The sequence below is a fragment of the Pyxicephalus adspersus genome, chromosome 2 (genome assembly GCF_032062135.1).
Source record: "Pyxicephalus adspersus chromosome 2, UCB_Pads_2.0, whole genome shotgun sequence".
NCBI classification, from domain to species: Eukaryota; Metazoa; Chordata; class Amphibia; order Anura; family Pyxicephalidae; genus Pyxicephalus; species Pyxicephalus adspersus.
Window position 1 is genome coordinate 97,282,959 of NC_092859.1, and position 24,981 is coordinate 97,307,939.

The following is a 24,981-nucleotide window of genomic DNA, read 5'->3' on the forward strand; positions in this document are numbered from 1 at the left end:
GGCAGTTATTTAATAAAGAGTTTGGTGGGAATGGAGCAGGGATGACTGAAGATTCTTTTAGAAGTAACTTTTTTATGAAGTAATGCATGAATTGAGTTTTTATTTATTTCTAATACAGATTTTCTTTTTAAAGTTAGCCTCTAATGACAAAGATAATGTTAGAAATGCACTGCGCTGAAAGGCATATAGGATAATACAAAAACAGGTAGGTAGCACTTCTGAAGCCCCCTAATTATGAAGGCTTCTTTGAATGCATGGTTTTTTAAACTGGATGCGGTGAGGTGTTTGTGTGTGTTCAAAAAGAATTAAAACTGAGCTCAGTAAATGTCTGGCATAGATATCTGTGTGGTATTCATTGATATTTGCGTGGTATTTATTGATATCTGCTGGGTCAAATTACCCCTGAAATATGTCAGTCCTAAATGTGGCAGATCAATTTTTCTCATATTTAATAGGGGATTATCATTGACTTTATTGGAAGAAGTCTTCTTGATGGCTGACACAAGAATTCTAAATATTGAAGGTCAGGATTATGCTTAGCCCTGTTCCTTTTTAGCTGATACAATGAATTATTGAAGAGCATATGTAACAAGGCTGAAGCTTGTTAAATTGGTATGCCCTTGCTTTCATAACAGTGAGTGAAACCTCCTTTTGGTATTGCATTATGTGAGATGGAAGAGACATGATGAAGGGTGATAAGCCCAGTAGACTGGAATAACAACACCAAAATGTGTGAAAAGAGCTACATAAGCACAAGGGAGGCAAAACAAAGAAAGGCGTACATGTAAATTACCAGCTATGTTTTTTTAGGCTCACACACAAAGATAAGGATTCTTATTTTTTTGGTGACACTTATTTTCAGGTAAGTCTTGTTTAAAAACTTGTCACATGGCTAATATAAAATCATTATACTTGCATTAAACATAGTGAATTATTAATATTATTTTTATTATTATTGCACAATGTCCTGTCTTAGTCCATTCCTTCCAAAAATGTCTGGCATTTAAATTTGTAGTAGTCAGTTCCATATAATAGTAACCAGTTTTCAAATATTAATCAATAATTTTGTAATGTCTGGCCTGAACTGTAAAAATAACAACATGACAACACAGAGTTATGTATAATAGCTCTAATTTTCAGGTTTTAGCTTTTATCAGTTTTTATCCCATGTTTAAATGTTGACTTCATCTGAAAGTAATATCTCAGCTGGACATTATCATTATATATCTGGTCCAAATGTTGGTTTTATCAGAACTATTTTTGTCTTCATCCTCTCCTATAAGGTAATAGACATCTATGGATATAGGGGTATTGTATAGGCTTCCAGTGTCTATGCCTTATGGGTTCATCATGGACAGCTTACTGTCTTTATTGTCAGGCAGGACAGCACTGAAAATGTAATCGGTAAGTAGAACTTTTACACATTTGCTGTAGTTCTACCCATACTGGCCTGTGGGAATTCAATTATCAAGCCTGTACAGTGTAACCATCCAAAATATATGAAGTGTAATGGAAGCTTTAAATGATGGGGTAAGGTGGTTATTTTGTTGGGGAAGGAGCAAGCCAGTGCAGCTTAGAAAAGGAGTCCAGCTAGCTCTAGCTAGCAGAGAGAAGAGGTTGGTCGGAGCTGTGCTATGCCGTCTGATGTACAAGCATGGGGAGTCTCCATATGTGCCTGCTTGGGTGCCACACTTTCCCTAATTCATAGGGCCTAATTTATTAAAGCTCGCTTAGGCTGGGGAGGATACACTTTCATCTGTGAAGCTGCGTGATCCAGCAAACCTGGACTGGATTTCTTCAAAAGTCATTTGCTATTTGTTAGCAAATGTTTTCAATCATGGACCAGATCCATTCCAGGTTTGCTGGATCACCCAGTTTCACAGATGAAAGTGTATCCTCTCCAATCTATGTGAGCTTTAATAAATCAGGCCCATAGACTTCCAACTTCCTTCTGGCATGGAGCCATTAAATCTAGTAATGTAAATGACTGTTGTGTGCCACTTCCAGGAAGTTACTCCTAGGCAACAACACATGGGCAGAATCTAGGAGCCCCTACACCAATCAGTGGTAAAGGAAGATTCAGAAGTAGCCAAGAAACCAACTTTAACACCCACAGATGCAATACACCTGTAAAGGTAATCAGTCACCTTTATAATATCAGCATTATTGCAAAAGCAGCCTCCAACATTTGATAGGGGACAGAGTTGCACCAGACAAAAATGCTGACAGATTTTTCTTTCAGAAGATTTCTGATTTTAGTAAATCAAGCATATAATTGCATGCAGTTTATTTAAATGATTAATCTGATAATACAATTTTTTACCATTTAATAAATGAGGTCAAGAAAGTATAATTGACCTGCCTCAGAAAAATATAAAATAAGCTTAAATGGAACCCAATTATTAAAGTGTGTTTTTGATATGTCATTCTCCTGAAGAATTTGTATGAATGACAAGGGTTATTTCTGTGACTGTAATGGAATATTTTAATACATCAGTATGTGCAGTGATGATAACATTGTGGTTTGCCAGGACTCCTAATCACCCAATGCCAATTGACTAATTCCCTGGTATAACGTATGTGTAAATGCATGAAAAGATCTATTTATATGCTAATCCAGATTGTCTGATGTTCTGGCTATTAACTTTTCAAGAAAACAATTTTTGTTCTTTGATAAAATTCTAAAGACACCATGACAAATAATTCTTGGCCTAAATATATTCCATGACATGTATACTTACTAATAGTATTGCTGTATGTACCTGATACGATTTTGAACTCAATTTTTTAGCTGTACTAGCTGTTTACCTGGCTTTGCCGGTACAAAGTTCAGCAGTGCACTCACATGTGTCTCAGCCATATGTCTAGCAAGTTTGGTTTAAATGTCTCTATGCGTGTCCTAGTGATGACATACACACATACATCCAAATATAGCTCTGACATATAGCACAGCGCTGAACAAACATGACTGGTGCACTCACATGAGTCTCAGTCATATGTGTAGCAAGTTTGGTTTAAATGTCTTGATGCGTTTCAAGTGATGGTGGAACATACATACATACATACAAACATAACTCTGACATACAGCACAGCGCTGTACAAAGATCAGCTGGTGCACTAACATGAGTCTCAGTCATATTATGTCTAGCAAGTTTGGTTGAAATGTCTCTATGCGTTTCCTAGTGATCACATACACACATACATACATACATACATAAAAATATAGCTCTGACATATAGCACAGCACTGTACAAAGATGACTGGTGCACTCACATGAGTCTTAGTCATTTGTATAGAAAGTTTTGTTGAAATGTCTCCATGCGTTTTCGAGTGATGGTGGAACATACATACGAGGGGGTGCTGAAAAGTTCCTGGCTTTGCCCCCTTCTAGATGAAATAGTAAATGAGTGTGGGGGTATATGACAGTCCAATATCTTAGTATGTAACTGTGCAAATATCAGGTCTATCCGATTCCTAAAACTGTTTTTTCTTTTAGTGAGAAGCTGTGATGGCGGAGGCACAAGCAAGTTTCACGTCGTTGGAGTTACGGGCGGTCATGAAGTTTTTGTTTCTCCAGGGAAAGTCAGCAAAGGACATTCACACTGAGATCTCAAAAACACTGGGGAAGAAGTGTCCTTCGTACAGCACTGTCAAAACCTGGATATCTCGTTTCAAGACCGGGCATTTCACCGTTGAGGATGAGCCCCGCAGTGGGCGCCACCCAACCTCAACTGACCCGGCAACCTGCGATGCTGTCCATGAGCTGATTATTGAGGACCGGCGAATATCTGCAAAAAAGATACCCCAGATACTTGACATTGCATGGGAGCGTGTTGGGTTTGTTATCACCACTATTCTAGACATGTGCAAGCTTTCATCGAAGTTGGTGCCAAAATGTTTAAACAGTGATCAGGAACAAGTTGAAGCATCCAAAGCCGTTTTGGCCTATTTTGAAGCTGCACAGGACTTTTTAGCTAGGTTAGTGACTGAGGATGAAACCTGGCTCCACACCTACCGTGTTTCCCCGATGATAAGGCATCCCATCAAATAAGCCACCACCCGATTTTTGCTCAAACAATTAAAATAAAGCACCCCCTCGCGAATAAGACATCCTCTGATACCTGATACTGTGTGCCTCTGTGTGACTCCTCGATGCTGGCTGCAGTGCAGAGTGAAACTGAAAGTGACTTCAAAGGACAAGCAAGCTGCTGATCCCTGCCCTAACAGAGTCTGTTACCCAGCGAGTCAGTGATCAGAAGGGGACAATGAATGGCACAGAGTGATCAGAAGGGGGCAATCAATGGCACATACAGTGGTGATCAGAAGGGAGGGGACAATCAATGGCACATGAGTGATCAGAGGGGGACAATGAATGGCACAGAGTGATCAGAAGGGGACAATCAATGGTACATGAGTGATTTTCAACAATAAATTGTACTGTAGTCTTCTTCATGGAAAAATAAGACATCCCCCTGAAAATAAGACCTAGGGCGTATTTTGGCATTTCAAAAAATATAAGACAGTGCCTTATTATAGGGGAAACGGTATGATCCTGAAACCAAGGAACAGTCAAAGGAATGGCACCACAGCCGGTCCCCGTGGACAAACCCAGAAATCAGCCAAAAAAGTAATGGCGTCCGTTTTCTGTGACAAAGACGGTATTCTGTTGGTGGACTACCTACCTCAGGGACCTAGTATCACCAGACAGTATTAAGCTAACCTCCTGGACCAGCTGAAGGAAGCAATTAAGATGATACGCAGTGGAAAGTTGACAAAAAGGGATACTTTTTTTGCAGGACAATGCACCTGCGCACATGTCCAACGTTGTGGCTGCCAAATTGAACACCCTGGGTTTCTAATTGGTCCACCAACCCCGCTACTCACCTGACCTGGCCCCTCAGACTAATATCTGTTTTCGAATTTGAAGAAACACCTGAAGGGGCAACGTTTTGAGGACATATCTGACGTCAAAGATGCTGCTGGGAGCTGGTTTGTGGCCCAATCAATATTTGAATGGTCTAGAAAAGCTGCAACTACGCTGTACCAAGTAAATCGGTCTCAGGGGGGAATATGTTGAATAAATGTGATATTTCATAAGTTTGGCTCTCATCTTTCTGGGCAAAGCCAGGAACTTCTCAGCACCCCCTTGTACATACACACATACAAACGTACATCTAATTTTATATATATATTGTTGTATTCTGCAGCAATGTATTTTTAGAAATATAGATTTTTTTAAACTGCTAACAAGAGGTTAAATTACATGTAGGTAAAAAAAAAAAATAACACATAAAAACAATAAAATATAAGTAAAGTAGACCTGCATTTAAAAAAATGTAAAGATTGGATTTCCTATAGGGAACATCTTTAAATATACAAGAAATGCATGCTGAAACAAAACCCTTTATCTTTATTTCTCCCAAAAATATCATTCAATTTATTGCGAGTGTCCCAGGCACTCCTGGACTTACAGCCTTCATTTGTAGTTCATTGCTTTTGCCTATTTTCTTTCTTTCTTTTTTTAAATTGTATTTTTATTGAAAATTTTCCAACAGAATTACAAAACAGGAAATAACATTAAGGTACAAGGACATTACAGGTGTAAAAAAAACTTGAGCAAGACAGTCATGGGGCAACGGTACAATTAGAAGTCTGAAAGTGATTGACAGTTGATCTTGACCATAGGAACATTAGTACACTATACACTTAGTCAGTAAACCGTATAAGAATACAAAAAAAAAGGAAATGTCCATATATTTAGTAACAGCGATATCAAACAGTACCTGTGCATAGTGAACATTAATCTACAACAAAAATAATGAAATACATATGTCAAGTATCAAAAAGAAAAAGAAAAACAACAAACACATACAGTAAAATGAGTAAATTTCCTGAAAACCAAACTAAAAGAACAGAAGGGAGTGGGGAAAGGGTAGGAGAAAGTAGTGTGAATGCAACCTAAGTCAATAAGACTCTGGGTATCAACTGGACAATCGAGCATAATATTGGTCCCAGCCTTCCCACGTTTTTTCATAATTATCCATGGCGTTTCTAAGGAGAGCGGTAAGGTACTCCATAAGTCGCACTTCCTGAATTCTCTTATATAGGTCCTCCATGGAAGGGGGCAGAGTAGCCTTTCATTTAGCAGGTATCAGTGTCCGTGCAGCTACTAAAATATGCAATACCAGTTTGCGAGCGAGTTTGGGTAACATTTTAAGTGGTTGGCCTAAAAGGTGGGTCAGAGGATCTAGGGATACCTGCATCTGAACGACCTCCGAAAGCAATGAGTTAACTCGAGACCAATAGCTTTTAATAATGGGACAGGACCAGAAGATATGCTCCAAAGTGTCTTGGGGGTCCCTGCAACGCCAACAGTTAGGGTTAGTACCCGGGAAAAGTACAACTGGGGTATGGTACCACCTGAAGATGATTTTATATAAGTTTTCCTTATATAACGCACAAATGGAAGTCTTTATTAGAGGCTTCCCAAATCTGCCTATTTTCTTTCTTTTTTCACTAGCCAAGTCAGATTGTCAACTATCATTGTGCAGATCTGACATAGGAAAGAAAAATTCGAATTTACTATTTAGAAAGTCTACACGGAAACAAGTTATGCTGTTTGGGCACTGATTTCACATTACTGGCCTTTTTATTGAAATAGATACTCCACTGGGCTCATATTCAACACAATCAGCATGGTAATTGGTCTAGATTACCTATTACCAGTTTAGTATTACCAACATGTGCAGTGGCCACTCCATCCCCAGAAAAGAAGCCACATTTGAAGAGACCACATGTACTATTGATTCCATATTTGATTCCATGAAGTGCATGGCCTAATTCACCCAAGTCTTAAAACTGCAGATTCACAGTAAATTCAACACAACAACCTGTGCAAACTAGTTCTCTAAGTTCTGATTTTGAGCCCCAAGGCATTAATACTTTTACATGATGAGTAAAAGCTTATAAAAAAAGCTCTTGGTAAACCTATTTTTAATACTCCATAGCCATAGAGTGCGTCTGTGAAAATAAACAATCACTTGTAAATGATGTTTTCAATAACTAGCATGAATATTATCCTCAGATATACAACTTTTAAGAGCGAACTACATAATCCTTCCCATTTTCAGGAGGATTTTGTTTGTTTTATTACTCACTAATCTGCTGTTGACATTACAGGCAGCACTTCATCTGTGTTATTGCAATATAATCTTTGGCCATTAAAAATGTCATTTGAGGCTCGAGGTTTCTGAATTATGCAGGCAGACAAATACTGCGTTATGTCATTCTAGATAATATGTATGGCAATAATTAAATATCATAAGGCGCAAGATCATTGGTAATATCATTCACAATCTTTAACGTCCGTACTAAACTCCTCAAATTATTAATAAACGTCCCTAATTTGTATGCACATTGCAATTTAAATATAGCTGTATGTGGAAAGTGCACAATAATTTACAGTACACTATGAATGCACTGGGAAACCCCAGGTGTGAAATGAATATGAATAATATAGGGGTTAGCCACAGCTGTATATCTGCAAGGATAGGCCATTCTGTAAGGGACTAAGACTGACTGTGCAAGGAAGACACTAGTCTGGGAGGCCACCAAAACACCTATGTTACACACCCCAGTGGCTGAGACATTCAGAACCTCATGGTAAAGTATTAAAAGAAGCCAATATTATTCAAAACCCACTTAAAATCTCACCATGTGTTTGCCAGAAGTTAGCTTGAGGAAAGTCCTATAGTCTAAAGAAACTAACATTCATCCTTTTTACCAGTCAGACTAAAATCTTATATTCAGTACAAGCTAAGATTGTACAGTATAAACATAAATAAATTGCAACTGCAAATAAAAAAAATTGCACATATTTCCATAAGACATGACATTGGCAGCATCCTCATGCTAAGGGAATGTGTCTCTATACCAGGCCCTGGATGGCTTGTGAGGTTAGGAAGTATACTGAAAATACAGGAACATACTGCAGAAAACCAGATGTGATACAAGTACGTAAGGAACATCAGCCTAGAGAGAAGATTTGTCCTTCAACAATGAACTCAAACTTGAAGTCCAGCAATGGCTTAAAATGTCCTAGAATGGTAAACCCGTAGTCTAGAAGCTGAATCCAACGGTGAATTTATGTCTAAACTTTAAAGAAGTTGTTCATTGGCATTCCTTTCCCCTCGTGTAGATTACAGGAAGCTGCTCTAAAGATGAATTTAGACTTTCATACTAGATGCCCTTGAAATAAGTATATGTGAATTTTAATGAAAAATTCTAATTTGCTCCCATTTGGTCTGTTAAATATACTGTTGACCTACTGATCCTGCCAGATATCTGGTGAGATAACTTTCCATGCTTTTTGCCTGTGCTGACTGTTATCAATTAGCTTTGGTACATGTGGGTATGGCACTTTGCATTTTGCCCGCTGTCTGTTTTCCCCCATAAGCAGCCATGTGTTAGCCCTCACCCCACATTCATGATCTGCTGGGTGCAAACTGTTCTGGTCCTTTTGCTGAGTTCTAATATAACTACTAAATGCTTGTTATGCATTGATTGGTTAGGATCAGATTCAAATTGGTGGTTGACAATGGTCAACCACTCCCAGGTGCTCACATTTCATCACTTTGGTGAGGAAAATCTAATGTCATGCATTCATGAATGTTTTCTAATTGCTTTAGTAAGTGTGGTTTGGGATCTTGCCACATGTCACGAAAGATCATGAACTCTGCTGTCCTTGTGAACATTTTCAACTGGTTTCAAACTGCTTGCTAATGCATTTGGAACTGGTTCCTATTCAAGTCTATGGAAATGGTTTAAGGATAGAACACCCTGAAACACTGCATTAAACTACTGAAAAAAATACACTACAGCTACATTCCACCACCTTAAAAAGCCAACACAAAAAAGGGATTTCAACCACTCTCATTAGTTTTAATGGTAACCTTTGGTGTAAATACTAGTGGACAGTTGTGACAAAAGTGGTACAGATTACACATAGCCTAATGCTTAATATTAAACATCTAAAGTATAAGCTTTCTGACAGGACATTATCATAACTTTTCTTTTGCAAATATCCTAATGCTACTTAATCATGCGTCATTTCTTATAAAGCAATTTAATGAGAAAAGACATTGCAAATCTGATCTCCATTTTCCATTATCTCCACTGCCTGATGATTTCTAGCAAATGCTAAATTTATAATTTAGAGGCTCATGCTGTACATAACTAATGAAGAAAACATTTTGTTGATATGAAAGATTCTATACATACCGCAATTATTGTTTCTTGTCAGGTTAAATTAAAAACAGTATTTAAATAAGTAAATGTACAAGATGAATTGCAATCACTGATCTCATAAGTCTTTTAGTAGTCTTGCCTTAGTTATGGTTTCTCTTTATTAAACCTTAGCACTAGACAAAGCTTGGTGATAATGTGGGTGGGTTTCACCAAAAATATTTGTGATTCCTATTTTTCATACTTGAATTCAGACTTGGAATTTCAGAATCAGATTTCTTGACTGATCTGACAAGTTGCAGTCCAATCTTTTGTTCTGCTCACCTCATCAGTTACTAGTTTATTCATGCTCTGGCACTACTGGGCATCCATAATTCTGCATCAGGAGCCAGGGCTAGCAATAACTCTCAACTTTCAAAATTTTGAGTTATTCTAAGATTATCAGATGAAACTGACCTTTTTTTCTGCACTTCAGTTACAATAGAGTGAATTAGCACTGTACCCACACTGTTTAGTTCTATGAAGAGGTATAGGGGAAGGATGAACTGGAGGCACCCCACTGTATCCTCTCCATACGAAAATACGCTATACAATGTTGGGATACTGCTGTATAGGTGATTTTTGCTTAAGTGACGGTTATTCCGCTTGAGTATGTAACTTAAACCTGCCACTGTTTATGCTATTTGGCTTTTCTAAACCCATATTTGATTTTGATGATGAAAGTAAATGACAAAACCCTCGTTTTTATTAGGTTTAATACACTTCCTTTATCAAATGTCTAATCCACCTAAATATACAGCGTTACCTAATATGTTGGCTCTATATAATTACTGTTTATTAACAATTTAATAATGAAATGTTACATACTATACGCTAATCATAACCCATATTAACAGAAGCTGATCTGAAAACACATAAACACACAATATTACTGCTTGTAGTGAAGCCCTTGCATAAGAAATATATGCTGTTTAAATAAAATGTTTGGATCTGTGTATAGTCACCTTTAATGTATATCCACATCTGTATGCAAAATTTTAATTTTACAATTATCATTATATTAGTACAATAAATTGCCAGTTTCATGACTCACTCCTAAGTACCTGATTTTTTAGGTAAACATTTCCTCCTTTGGCTTGTTGAGCAGCAGTAAACATTCTCAGACTGGTACCCTTGGTGTTAAAGATTTAGAGAGAGGGAATCTGCAGAGTCTTTGTTTTTCTCTAAATGCATGGCAGTTCTTCCTTTTCAGAATGTCCTTAACAGCGGTAGAAGCAGCATCAGAAATCTGGCACAGGCCCCTATAAATCAGCGCACAGCTAGAGAACAATAATCACTTTCTGGTGTCTTTCAGCCATCTTTGAAAAGAGCACCCCACTGAACATCTTGCATTAGTGACTCATATGTGTGAAGAGGAAGATGTGAAAGGCCCGGCACAGCTGGAAATCTGGAAAGAGTCTTAATGAATATGTGCTTCTCACATGATTGCTGGTTGGGATACACGCACTGCTGGCTTTTGTAGATGAAGCTCAAACTAAATTTAAATGTTTTTAAATGACGGGAATTAAATGTATACTTATTTCAACTTTACATTTGTAATTAGGAAACCGTTTTAGCTGTGTTTCTGTCAAAACTAGAACTTTGCTTTGCGCATTGACATTGTTAGGTACTAATTAGAAAAGAAGACATTTCTAAAGAAGAAAAAAAAGGCACCATATGACTTAGTTAAAGGAAAATTATACCCCAACAAAAATGTTTATTTCACATTATTAACAGGAAACACAGAGATGTTTTTTTTGTTGGTTAACATTCTGGTTATATATATTCTACATTGCATTTGACAACAAATGCCGGCAGACTAATTTTTTGAAGATCTGACCTAATTGAAATGTTGGGGTTCTCATTGCTAACCTCCATCTGAAAAATGCTAATGGACTGGCTGTCTCTGGCTTTAATACTTTAGGTCAATGACCAAGAACAAGTATGCAGCCACCAAAGTTAGGGAGGACTAAACGGGTGATTTATAAACATACAGGTCAATGTCTTAAAAGTAGAAACTAGGGATCAGCATGGGATCCAAGCAACCAAAATATTCAGAAGAATTTGGTCATGGGAGACTGCATTGTTTTCTCAACAAAGGTTTCCTCTAGTGTGTCATTACAAGTGCAATACCTTATCACCAATACCATCAGTATATTGTTTTCTGAATGAATAAATATGTGTGATTGCATCCTGTACAAAGTGGACTGTGGAATATGAAATGATTGCTGATTACTATTCACCATTTAACTACTGTATATGCAGGTTTAAACAACAACACAATAAAATTAATAGCCTTATAAAAGATACAATATTTTTTTTTACAATATTTAGTTTAAATTTAGTGATATACCCCACAGTACATTTTTTTAACCTGTAGATGTTCTCAGATTGTTGGCAGGACAATTTTTCCTGAGCCCAGGTCATCCTGTTCCCAATTCCAGTCTATAAAATAATAATTCCATGCAATACATTTTACATCCTATAGCATATCAATTTACATAAAACTTCAAACTTGATTTAGCATAAAAATACTTTCCATACACTAATTCGTATACATGCATGTATAAATAGATTTTTTCCGTTAAAATGCCATTGAAAAAAGAATCTCAGTTTATAATTGGTTTACACCAGTAGATGGTGCAATGTCTTCATGTGAAGTGTGTAACAAACCTATGCCATTGGAAACAAGATTTTGTTACATACTTCACATAAAGACAAAGCACCATCTACTGGCAGCAGTGGATGCACAATAATGCACAAATGTGTAAGAGCAAATGATTACCAAATCCAAATTAAAAGTACAAATGCCTTTAACCTATAAAAAGGAGACAAATATGCAGACTAACCTATGTGATTTTATTTTTTCCACTTTTAAAAATATATTTTTTAAAAATATTATAGATGTATTTCAGGAAAAAACATTGGTACATTGGTTTATATGTGAATATATATAGTACTTGTCTTTTGCAGCTGGTTATGTCAATGTAATAATATAAAATATAAAGTATAATTAAAGGAAAAAAAACTATATTCTTGTACAACTTTCTATACAGTCTTAACAAGATTATTGATTTTCCCCCTACATTTGCTGTTGCTTCTTGTTTTTTAGGTGTTCTTACCCAAAGCACCACATCAGAAAGATTGCATGTTCTGCAAGAAAGTTCAGATATAATTGAAATCCCACACATGTACCTGCTAATATTCATGAGGGCCAGGATTTCACCAAATTTTAAATGATAGTAAGTCCCTGTAAATGAGAACCCATTAATATTACACAAAAAAATTTGATTTGATGAGTTTATATGACCATCCTGGATAGGATAACATATTCCAAATGATGTCCTCATTCTGACCAAGGCTGGAGAGGATACATTTTCAACAGTGAAGCTGGGTGATTCAGAAAACCTGGAATAGATTTCCTAAGTAATTTTCCATTTTTAGCAAATATTTTAAATCCTGGACCAGATCCACTCCAGGTTTGCTGTATCACCCAACTTCACTGATAAAAGTGTATACTCCCCAGCCTTGGAGAGCTTTATGAAATCAGGCCCAATGTTTTGAGATCATATTGTTTAGCATGTCACCCAGGTAAGCCTACAATAGAAAATCAGAAAGAAACTAGTAGACTTGGAATGAAGTCACTGCACCAGAAGGAAAGTAATGAATTGAAGCTTTTATTTATGACAGCCAGGAAACTAGCATGTATACAGGGAGAGGTTAGCAAATATAGCCCAGACAAGTTTTACTTTAAATTGTTATTCTAGCTACTACAATTTTATTAAAACTTCTAATATACTTTTCAAAACAGCACTCCCCATGCTAGTACCAAGTTGTATAAGGGTCTCTAATGCCAGCCAATCAAGCTGGGCAGGGAGAATATGTGCAACTCAATTGGCCAACATTCTGTGATGTCATGTGGAGAGAGAGGTGGCCATCAGATGATAAAGTCCCTAAAAACCAACCAGCTTTTGAGCAGTTAGAAGGAACACTATGAACAGGTGAGGAGGGGTCTATCCAGATTTGATGCCTATATCATACATTACCAACTGCTGACAAATATGTAAATATGTTTATGTAGAAATCCTCCTTAGGTAATAAAATGAGGCTTGGCACACTGACATTTCTAATTCAGGTCATTCTTAAATAAATAAAAGATAGCAAACACAGCAATGTATGCATAAATAAATAATGACTGCAAGAGTCATATAAATAAGCAAATGTAGAACACCAAAGTGAAAAGATCATCAAACGTCTGGAAGGTAAATAATAGGTCACACAGCACCAATGAGTAAACTGTGTAATAAATGCTTTGTTTGAATAAAACACTTTAATGCTTTTTTGGGTATATGTGATTTAGAATCCATTATCATTAAAACTGTTATTACCTTAAGAAATAAGCAGTGATGTTAATGATCTTGGCTGTACCTTATTTTTTTATCCTGGCTAACATACAAAACTACATTCTTGGATGCTGTTTATTGCTGCATGCTGTTAGCTTCTGTTCTTTATTAAAATAATTTGCATAATGTGCATTTGATAACAGTTGTTCAAGCACAAAATGTGATGTTTTCAGAATAAAGATTTGAAATTTTGTCAAAACTAAAGTGTCGGTTTTAGTAATTTTTCCATATTTAATATTCATTTACAGAGATGCATGTTGAGTGAGAGGTACCACAGTGCTGAAAACCAAATAAAAAGCAATTATTTTCCATATTGTTTATTTAGCACAGTGTTCCTGTGACCTTTATGAACTATTACAACCTAGAATGGTTTAAAAAAACAAAAAAAAAAACCAAAAAGCCCTAGGATGTAAATCTGTGCATCAGCCAAGGCTCCAAATTTACCAAATTATATGGTGAGAAAGTTAATAGGGACCAGGGATATATCTAAATACCTCTAGGTCCCACAGCAAAATATGAATCAGAACTACTTTTACTTACACCTACCATACACAAAATAACAATATGCCAACATATTTCGATCTTTGTAGGGAACTAGTAAAATCCCTTCTCCTTGGTTATTTTTTCATTGCTTTCTGTGTACCATTCACTTCCAGCAAGTTAAAGTAAGTAAAAAACATCTCCATAAGAGGTGTCCCCATTGGAACATTTCCTTCAAAAATTGTTGAATTTCCTGACTTTTTTCCCCAGTGATATTGGTCAAAAGTACACATCAAATTCCCCCAGTGGGGTCAAAGAGTGTAATAACTACTGAACATGTTTGTTTTTGTCTTCTCCAATGTACCACAAAAACATTCAAATCAAGCATTAGCTGAGTCTGAATTCAGAAATTCTGATTTCCATTATTTCTTGTTAGTCTAATAATCCATTTTTTTGTTCCAAAACAACCATTAGCTTAGTACAATGTTTTTCAACCTTTTTTGAGCAACAACACATTTTTTACATTGAAAAAATCCAGTGGCACACCACAAATCAAAAATGTTACAAAATGACACTCTGTAGCTATTTCGGCACATTTTTTACATTGAAAAAATCCTACAGCACACCACAAATCAAAAATGTTACAAAATGACACTTTGTAGCTTATTCTCTTGTCTCTAAGAATAAACAAGACAATTAAGCTACATACTGCCCCCCACTGACATGGAAGAGTATTACATTACTCTGCCAGTCACTACAGCACAGACACTGGACAATGGTAATTGGATAATTTCCCAAGGTACACCTGAAGATTTCTCACGGCACACAGTGGTTGAAAATCACTGGCTTAGTAAATGCAAAAATTTTATTTAAAACAGGCCATTTCATTTAATCAGAGATTCAAACAGCAGTGAGCACAGGGCACAGGCCATATTGTAATAAGTAACATCTGTCAACTAAAAATAGCATTTTAAGTCAGTGTGTTCTGAAAAGTAATAGGAGGCCAGTCTGCTGATCCACAAGGGCACTCTGTAAGAGCATGTGCATGCATGTGCATGGATCACTCCATTATTAATGATTTCATGTAGAAAGACTTCAGACAACTTTTGGCTGAACTCAGATGAATGTTAATATGGGAACCTGAAGCATATTCATGAGTGCATATGGCTGGTAGGAATTGTATCTGTGACAGACAACTGATATGAAAATCATGAAACAATTAAATATTACTTGCTCTTGACAAGCAAATTGTAAAGTAGTATTTAGACAAGACACACAATACTAATGTACCAAATAATAAAAGTAGAACTGTAATTTAAAAAAAAATACAAGAAACAAATGAGTAACCAATTCAATGATAAAAAGAAAAAAATGCTTTTTATGCAATATAAGGTAGATTTTTATGACTCCAATATTAATATTACATTTTATTTCTAAGCCACCAACATACTATACAGTGCTGTACATTAGATAAGGGTTGCAAATGACAAACAAATACAAAGACACAGAAGGAGGAGAGGACTCAAACTCAAATCTAGCTGGATTGTTACTGTAGCTTTAACTTACCATTGGCTAATAGGTCTCATTTAATTACTGACAAGTTTATACAGCATCTGTGAATAATTAGATTCACGCAGTGCCTTACCTTGATTTAATGAACAAAAGAATTTGTGTGATCCATGTATTTTACTAGTTAAACAGAACTAAACTCGCCTCCTTCTTCAACATCTTCACCCAGTCTTCCTCCAAGTTTGTGATAATTGACCATCTTGATTGGCTAGGCCAGAATGACATTCATTAATTCCCTGTACCTAGGTATGCTTGGATTGTACACTGAGCTGCACATGCATAGCTCAGTGTACATGATACCAATTATTGCAAAATGTAACATCATTTTGTTTTATTGCAAAAGAAACATTGGGCCTGATTTATTTAAATTCTTCAAGAACGGAGAAAATAGAATATCATGTATGAACCTGGACAATCAAGCAAACACGGAATAAATTTCCTAAAAATCTTTTGTTATTAGTTGTCAAATGTTTAAATTTCTAGACAAGATCCATTCCAGGTTTGTTGGAACACCCAGGTTCCCCCATGTTAGTCTATCTAGCTTTATTAAATCAGACACATAGGACCTGAATAATTAGGCAAAATCGGAAGTTCACTCGGGCGTGCGTATTTGCGATCCGGCCTCAGACCCCTCTAACTTATTCATCAATTAATTTTCAGTCGAGAATACGCTGGTCATCTGAAATGATAATACGCTTATCATCTGAAATGATCTGGTGCTTAGAGGCATGCATCTCCAGCAGCTTGACACTAGCGAGCTTGCATTAAAAGTCAATCTTTACCTAAAACATCATTCTTTCAAATGGCACACATCTTTCAGTTAGCCTTCAATAAAAATGTTTGATGTGTTCAAATGTTTCAAACATATATATTAGCTAAGAAATAAGCATTTTTTAAAATGACCTAATATTTTCAGGTTCGGAACGCTTACAATGCAGGACCCGAGGATCTGCCTGGTCTCCCTGAGAACTCTGGCAGGCAAGACCTTGCTTTTGCCAGCGGACTAGACATCCACACACATTCTTGTTTTCTTCTATATATCTATAAATTTATAAATAGATATTTACATATATAGATATATATAGATATAAATACATGTATAGATGTCTATGATAAATTTATAAATACATATAAATATAGTATAAAAATCTGAAAAGATTTATAGATTTAAAATTATATATGTATTTTCATATTTTTATAATATATATATATATATGTGTATTTTCAGTTTTAGGCTGGGTCTAAACAGACCGTTACAGAACGTTTCTGCCACGTTTACATTTGTTCTTATCCACTTTTACAAGTGATTTTAAGCTTTTTAAACTCTTTTTAGCAGGACTTTGGAATCTAAAAACGCCACCTTTAATAAGGAGACTCCCAGATCTCCGCCACCCCACCCTGGGGAATGAGTACAGGGGTACATAAAACCCTTTACTCATTCCCTGAAAGGGAAAAAAATATGTGTAAAAACTTAGAGGAGGCTTTAACCTCCCGACCGTTAAGCCCGACTTTGGTACGGCCTCTGTACATTAAAATCTCCACTTACCTGGTCCCGCTGTGCTCATCCAGCGTCGTGTTCGTGTTCCAGCGTCGTCCTCCGTCGATCGTCGTCCGTCGATCCCCCTCTCCAGCGTCGGGTGGCTTCTCCTATACCAGCGGGACCGGTAAGAAGCACAAGATGCCTCTTACCTGGCTTCTTACCTGGTCCCGCTGATCGTCCCGCGTCGTTCTCCGTCCAGCGCCGGGTGCCTTCTGAAACGAGAAGCCGTCCGGCGGAGAAAAAAAAGCCGCTTGGCTTCTCCCTGCGTGCACGATGACGTCGGCGCGTGTGCGGGAAATTCAAATTCAAACTCATTCATTCATTTTGTATTGGATTCAATACAAACTCCTGTATCCAATCCAATACAAAATAATACAAAATAAATACAAAGTATATAACTGGTAAATTCAAATTCATATTTTGTATTGGATTGGATACAAACTCGTGTATCCAATCCAATACAAAATAATATAAAATTAATACAAAGTACATAACTGGTAAATTCAAACGCTCATTTTGTATTGGATTGAATACAAACTCCCGTATCCAATCCAATACAAAAAAAAAAAAATAAAAGTAAATAACTTGGAAATTCAAATTCATATTTTGCACTGGATTGGATACAAACTTCCGTATCCAATCAAATACAAAATAATTCAAAACAAACTCCAATAAATACACAATCAAAGTTTTAAAAATTGCCACACTAGGGAGGTGTTTTAGAATAATATAGTACTTTACAATATACAGAGTTATTGCTTTTTCAGTATTTTCAGTATTTATGTAGTCATGTTTAAGCTGATTTTTGTGTTTTTCTTTTAATTTTATTAAAAGTAATTTTTTTTTTTACATGATTGTGTGTTTCAAACATTTTTTATATTCATAATATTTACTAGACCCTTGTTCGGACATATTTCTGTAAGTTACAGGTCTACAATTTAAAAAAAAAATTCATGAAAAACAGTGGAACACTTTTGGTACAGAAATCTAGACCTCAGTGTAACACTCAGGTGGTTAATGTTAAAGTAATTTATTAAATGCGTGTGTTTAGTGTAGCTGAGCTCTTGTTTGGTGTGTTATCCTAATCTATGTTGCTACATTTCATACTTAGCTTACCATTTAGCACAATAGCTGCTTTTGTTTGTTAAACTTTAATGTTTGGTAAACTTTAAATGTTTCAATGTCCATTTTGCATATAAGAAGTCAATGTTAATGCTATGTTATTGTGTTTGTAGCCAAATTGTTTCATTGCAATAATTTGTCTTTATTACCACATTTAAATGTTTGTTCTGCCTAAATATTTTCTAATCCAGTTTTCCACCCTTGATAGGTTCGAATTGGTTTTGTAAGTATTTTTTGAATGCAATATTTCATGGGCCATTTTTTAACTATTTTGGCTTTATATGGAAGTGTGGGTTTACATGTATTTGGTGTTTGTGTGTATTTTTTCTTTCTATTTTGTCATGTAAATGTAGTGGTGTCTTTGTGGTCTCCATACTTTAATGTGACCTTTTGGAAAATGTGTTTATTTTGAATAAAGTTGTTTTAAAAATTTTGTAGTATTTGTTTTTTTGTTTTTATGTTTTATGTTTTGTTTTTATCTCCTTTACAATCTCCTGGGATCTTTTAACGTTAATTGATCCAACAGACCTACAATTTAACAAGTAATTGTGATAGTTTTTAAGCATTTCCTTTCTTTGCAGTGTTGAAAGGCTAAAAACAGGACAATTGTCCTAATAAAAGTCAGGTGGTGTGATGCGCATAGTTGTGCGCCAAAACTCTGGTGTTTGATGCGCATTGTTGTACGCCTATGCGGACCTGCTATGTCCGTGTAAACTGTGTTCTATCAGTTGAAAACGCCTGCCACTTTTTGCAAAAAAGTTTTACTTTTTATGTGTATGTTGTTTGTTTTACTTCATGTGCACTCATGTATGTACTTACATGCATATATGCATACATGCATTTATTTGTGTGTACATATACATCTAAAAGAGAAATTATAGGAAGAAATTTGTTCCTGTGATTTCTGATGTCAATGGTTGGCTCAAAGCAACATTCATGAATGGTATTGCTTCTGGTTAAAGGAGGAATCCACCTTTACGTGCTTCTACTACCAAGCTGATGTAATGAAGTGAATATATAGAAACCCTGAAAGGCTGTAAAAGCAAAAAAATATTTTTGGCACAAAGTGTATTTGTCCATGGAAGTTTTATATACTAGTACTATTTGAATTGTGTGAACACCTAAAAAATGCATACAATCCAGTATTTAATGAGCAAAATTAGATCGAGCAACAACAGAACATCTGTTTTAAGAGTGCTTGACCCTGCTTGTGAGCTTGGCAATCAATGTGGTTTAATGTTGTGCTTGGCAACCTGGACCTCCTTCCATCACCATCAGGTGTGTTAGAATGAGTATGCAACTCAGCTGAACAGCTAATTGACAACTTGTTTGGTCAGGAAGTGTGCTTGTATACAATGGGGCTAAGATTAGGCAGCACAACACAATGTGAACAAACCTTTAACACTACTACAAATAAACCGAGGAGTTGTGTAGAACAGTGGCAGCAAATCAACATGAGTGAAGTATTTTAAAGGAAACCCACAGCTTATTCAGCAAATATCAGACTATTAAAAAATAAATAAAAGAAATAAAAACCATGACAATTTATTAATATTGGAATATGTGCCCAATACTTTCAAATACCAATATGTGACAATCTGACTTTGAGAATGGGACAAAGGCAATGAGGGGGTCAAGTACCAGCTGGAGTTGAAAGCATGCATACATTTGTACTCAATATTTGTGGATAAAATGACAAAACATTTCTGAATAATTGCCAAACAACAAAAACCATAATTTAAAACCAAGCACAAGAACATTGCAGCTAAAGGTGAAGCTAACAATAATGAAAATTACAAAAAGTCACATCATTGCATACCAGCCAAGGTAAAATAGGTAAAATAGTAATAATGAAAATATGTATTTCTATACATTTAAATGTATCTTGACATACACGTGAAATCTCTAAATGTTCCTTGTTACATGTAATATAACATCTTTGGCAATAATCTTTTTTTCAAATATTTGATTTGTCCAAAGCTAAACTATAATGAAATTTGAATTAGATGCTTCTGAACATTTTTTTTACATTCCTCTATTGTGTGATGAGATGACATATTATAAATTGCTAATTATTATATATACAGCTTGATATGAATTAGTTTGCAGTGCTGTAACAGTGTTGCAATTTTCAGAATTAGTATAATGTAACATAAAAATGTAGCACTTACCTAAAAAAAAATCAAGCACTAAAGATTCAATGATGAAAAGATGTAATGGACTGTAGATGCGCCCAGAACAGGGACCAGCTGAGTGCTAATTGATCGCTATGACAGCACCATTTACAGAACTTACCAGAACCACCTCAATCACGCAGCTTAAAATTATTCACCTTAATTGGCGAATTCTCGACCCCACTGCTCATTTATTAATGCTGTAAGCTGGCAGGCCAGTGCACTAGCACTCGGCACCGTCTCGCGGTAATGCGCTGTGTCCAGAGGAGCCTATATTCGCGTGCCGAGCTTACACGCATTTGCTTGATAAATCAGCCTTATAGTATGACCTTTTTGCAATTAGGAACCTGGCAGCTATCATATTTCTGATTTTTAGGCTTAGTTCTACTTCTGAGGGTGCTTCTGGGGATGCATGACGTATGTATTTCGGGAGGCTCTGCACTCCTATCCTGTTTTAATCGCTGTGGTGATCAAGACAGAAGGGGAGAGCTTTCCCACACTTTTAGGTAAGGTAAACATTCCAGTTTAGGTCTACTTTAATATATTTTGGCAACCTAGTGCACCAATGTGTGTAATGTATGTTGCCCTGAGTTGTGGTAACACACAGAAACAGGGTTAGCACAATGCCCCAATTGGACAGAGCCTAAAACAATTGTTAAGAATATGTCATTATTTAAACTAAACTTACCTTCTTGCTCTTTAACCAGTGCTGATATCTTCACCTGCTCTTCTTCCAGGTTCAAGATCTTTGGCCTATTTGATAGGTCAAACCAGAATAACATTCGTTCACTCTCTTATGGCATATGAAACTCACTGTACATTCAACAGAAGATTAAGAATAGGCAGGTAAGTTTGTTTTTTTGCAGATGTAGCCTGCCCTTTCTGAAATAGAGAGCTGCCTGATCACAAGTTATTTTGTTTTCAAAGATTAATTACCCTTTTAAGACGAGTTTAAGTGGCTATCAAGTGGCACACCTTATAGATTTCTTCTGACTTTGGGGTAAAATAGCGCCTGCAGATACTGCAAACTTAATTTTTTGGAGCACAACCTAAGTTGCTGGATATGCTTTTGTGGTCAATCCTATCTAATTTTTATTCTTACACCACCACCTTCATAATAAGCTGTATTTTAATTGTAGAGTAACTGTTTAAATTCTGTTTATTTATCTTTCACTAATGACACCACCGACATGTCACATTGTCTCCTTTATCCTTTAGGATCTTTTTTACTGCCACATTCAACAAGATGGTAGATGGCATTTATTTTGTTGGAACTCAATGACAGTTAAACTGAGATTGCCAAAGATTTACTATGGAGAAATTGTATTGCTCTTTGTTTTCTGAAGCAAAAAGTAATCTTTATTTCCTTGTTCCAAATAAGTCGTTGGGAAGGTCAAACACAAAATAAAAAGCAGCTCAACTGAGAAGAATAAAAAAAATCTTCAATGTGACAGATATTTTTCTTGGTTTGTGCCACACTGAATTGTTTTCTTTAAACTTAAATGACCTTTCCTTCTTTCAAATAGTTGTCTAGCAGGGAGGCCTGACAACATTTGTATAGAGAAAGTCTGGGTGATAAGTAAACAGAACTTTGACAATGTCACAAATCAGGAAGAAAAAGACTGATATTGGATGTCTTGTGTACACAGCTTATGTTCCACACAGGAGGAATAGAATGGCACAGGATAATGTTATTTACCAAGTAACAGATAAACAATAATTTTAGCAAAATTAAAGTGTTATCCTATTTTTTTTTTTTTTCTTTAAATCACAAATCATGGGATTTTCATGTATGTTCCATACTCATATGTAGTCATTCCATAATGACTAGATTCCAAAAATACATTATAGTAGTACTTGTGTTTTTTTTTGTTTAGGTTAAATTCAGGTTTACATTGAGGTTGCGGTGTGGTTATGCCCCATGGTTGAGGTGCTACATGTGAAGGTTGGAGCTGTGGAGCTGGTAACAAGGTGCCAGCTGCTGGGAGCCACCCAGAAATAACTGTTCCCAATACCCCTCCTAACTTAACCTTAGTGTCAACCCATAAAGCCAATGTAACAAGGCTCAAATTCTAATCTTTGGTTACAACCTATGTAAATATTAAGCCAATTGTCTAAAAGGCATTTGCAGATGATTGAATATTAGTCTTAGTAAATAAGACTTTGCTTTTAACCCCTTTGACAATGGGGTTATAAAATACAGGTATTTGAAAAACAAATCCTTCAGCCTAAGCAAAAAGCAATGAATAAATGGTTTGTATTAGAATTAATATTATCTACTGGATAAATAACATTCCATATTTCTAGCTGCTATTATGTAATAGTACAGGAAAAAGCTGTGCAAATTGTTGAACTACATCTCATCTAGGGCTGCCCATAGAGAATAAATAGGGGTGGTAGTGAGCAGTTTACCACCTGCTGTAAAATGTTCAAATATTGGTTCTTAAAGAACCAGCGCAACATCTACACCTCTTGCCACTGTAGACCTAATCATAGCCTTGTTGCTGTTAAACATGTAAATCATGTACCACAGCAAGAGGACACATGGAAAACATGAAATGAAAACCAGATCTTCCCCTGCTGAATGCCTGTAAAAATATAAATACTGTTATGCAATGTTATATATTTACCTGGATAAAAGAAGTAACATATTTGAAAATGTTATTTTTTAACTTGATAATCATAAATGGACACAAAACACACACATATTTCCATTGTATGTTATTGTATTGTATTAAACCCTTTTGTTTCAATATATTCAACAGATCTGTGATTGTGGCTTTTTACATTAATAAACCTGTGGCTTATCGCTTGGCATTTATTCCTATTCTATTCTTTTTGATTTTGCATGACAATTTAGATCGGTGCTACAGAACCCTGAAGACACCAGAGCACAGATTTATTAATCAGAGCATCTTACATTATATAAACCATCCTACACAACCAGCTATGTTATGTGCCAATTTCCTATTACCTCTGGACCCCTGCCCTCCTCTGATGAATAACTGTGTCTACATTATTCCTGAACATATGGCCCTGATATGAGACCTCCACCTTTTGAAGCTTCTATGAACAATGTTGTTAGTTTAAATACTTCCCAAGTATGTACTAATAAAATAGTATAAAAAAGGGGTATATTTACCATTAAAACCATTTGTTGCTGTTTTCATGGACAACAGAGGCTAACATGCTGGTTATGCACCAGCCTTTTTATAATTTAATGATGTTTTCCTCCATCATCCTTGAAATACTAGGTCATATGAATATATTTATACTTTCCTTAGTAATGAGAGGAAAGTTTGAGATCACCCAGTGAATAAGATATATGCTTAGAAGATACGAATGGATTAGCATCTACAGAAGGTCATAAAGGGTTGTGTGTCTACAAGCTGGAGTTAAGTAAAGCTTTGATAAGAAATGTACAATTACTGGTGGTGGGGAGCATGTAGAATAAGCTGTACACAGTTTTTGTTAAAACAGCTATTTCCATGCCTAAAAAATACAATTAGATAAAGTAATACTATTACTTGATGTTTCTATCATAGGAAAATTATTGTAAATATTAAGATATTAATTATAATATATATAATTATATATAATATATATAATATATAATATTAAAATATATAATTTATATTATTAACTTTAAAGTTAACCCAAGCTTTGACATTTTGGAGTTAACACAGGATGGTGGACTCACATTTCACACTTTTAATATTATGATTTTAATTGTAGATACTTTAGATTAGCCATTGCTTAAAATGTTTTGGATCTCTCCAAGCTGTTTATTCAATTCTTCAGAACTTATAAAGTAGCTTTCAATAATAATAGATAACTAATAGATGTCTTCAAATAATGAAGACATCTATTATCCATGTGTAGTTGCATTTTTCTTAAATACCGAATTTTGGGTATTTATTACCTGTAGGCCATAATCAGCAAAATGAAAAGAAATAAACTTCTAAAATATCTCACTCTGTGTGTAATGAATCTATACAATATATGAGTTTCACTTTTTGAATGTAATTACTGACATAAGTTAACTTTTTGATGATACAGGTATTCCCCAAGTTAATTGAATAACATACACATGACACATAGAATGGGGCTTCCCTGCTTGTTCATGTGCAGGACAGAGGCTTATGGGGGGTGGTTTGCATAACTTGCAGAATAAATTTTTGTTAAACACAGCTGAGGTTGTGGGTGATCTTAGGAGGCTGAGCTCTTCTGCAACCTCTTATAACTCTTTAATGACCAAGACAAACTCTGCAGTTGTTTCTTTTTGCATATCAAAGCACAGTTTGTATCAGAATAATTGTCTAGCCTCCATAAACATTTTTTTTGTTTTGTTTGTGATTAACTCAGAGGTAAAATTTTATACAGTAACTGACACCATGCTGCCTAATAATAT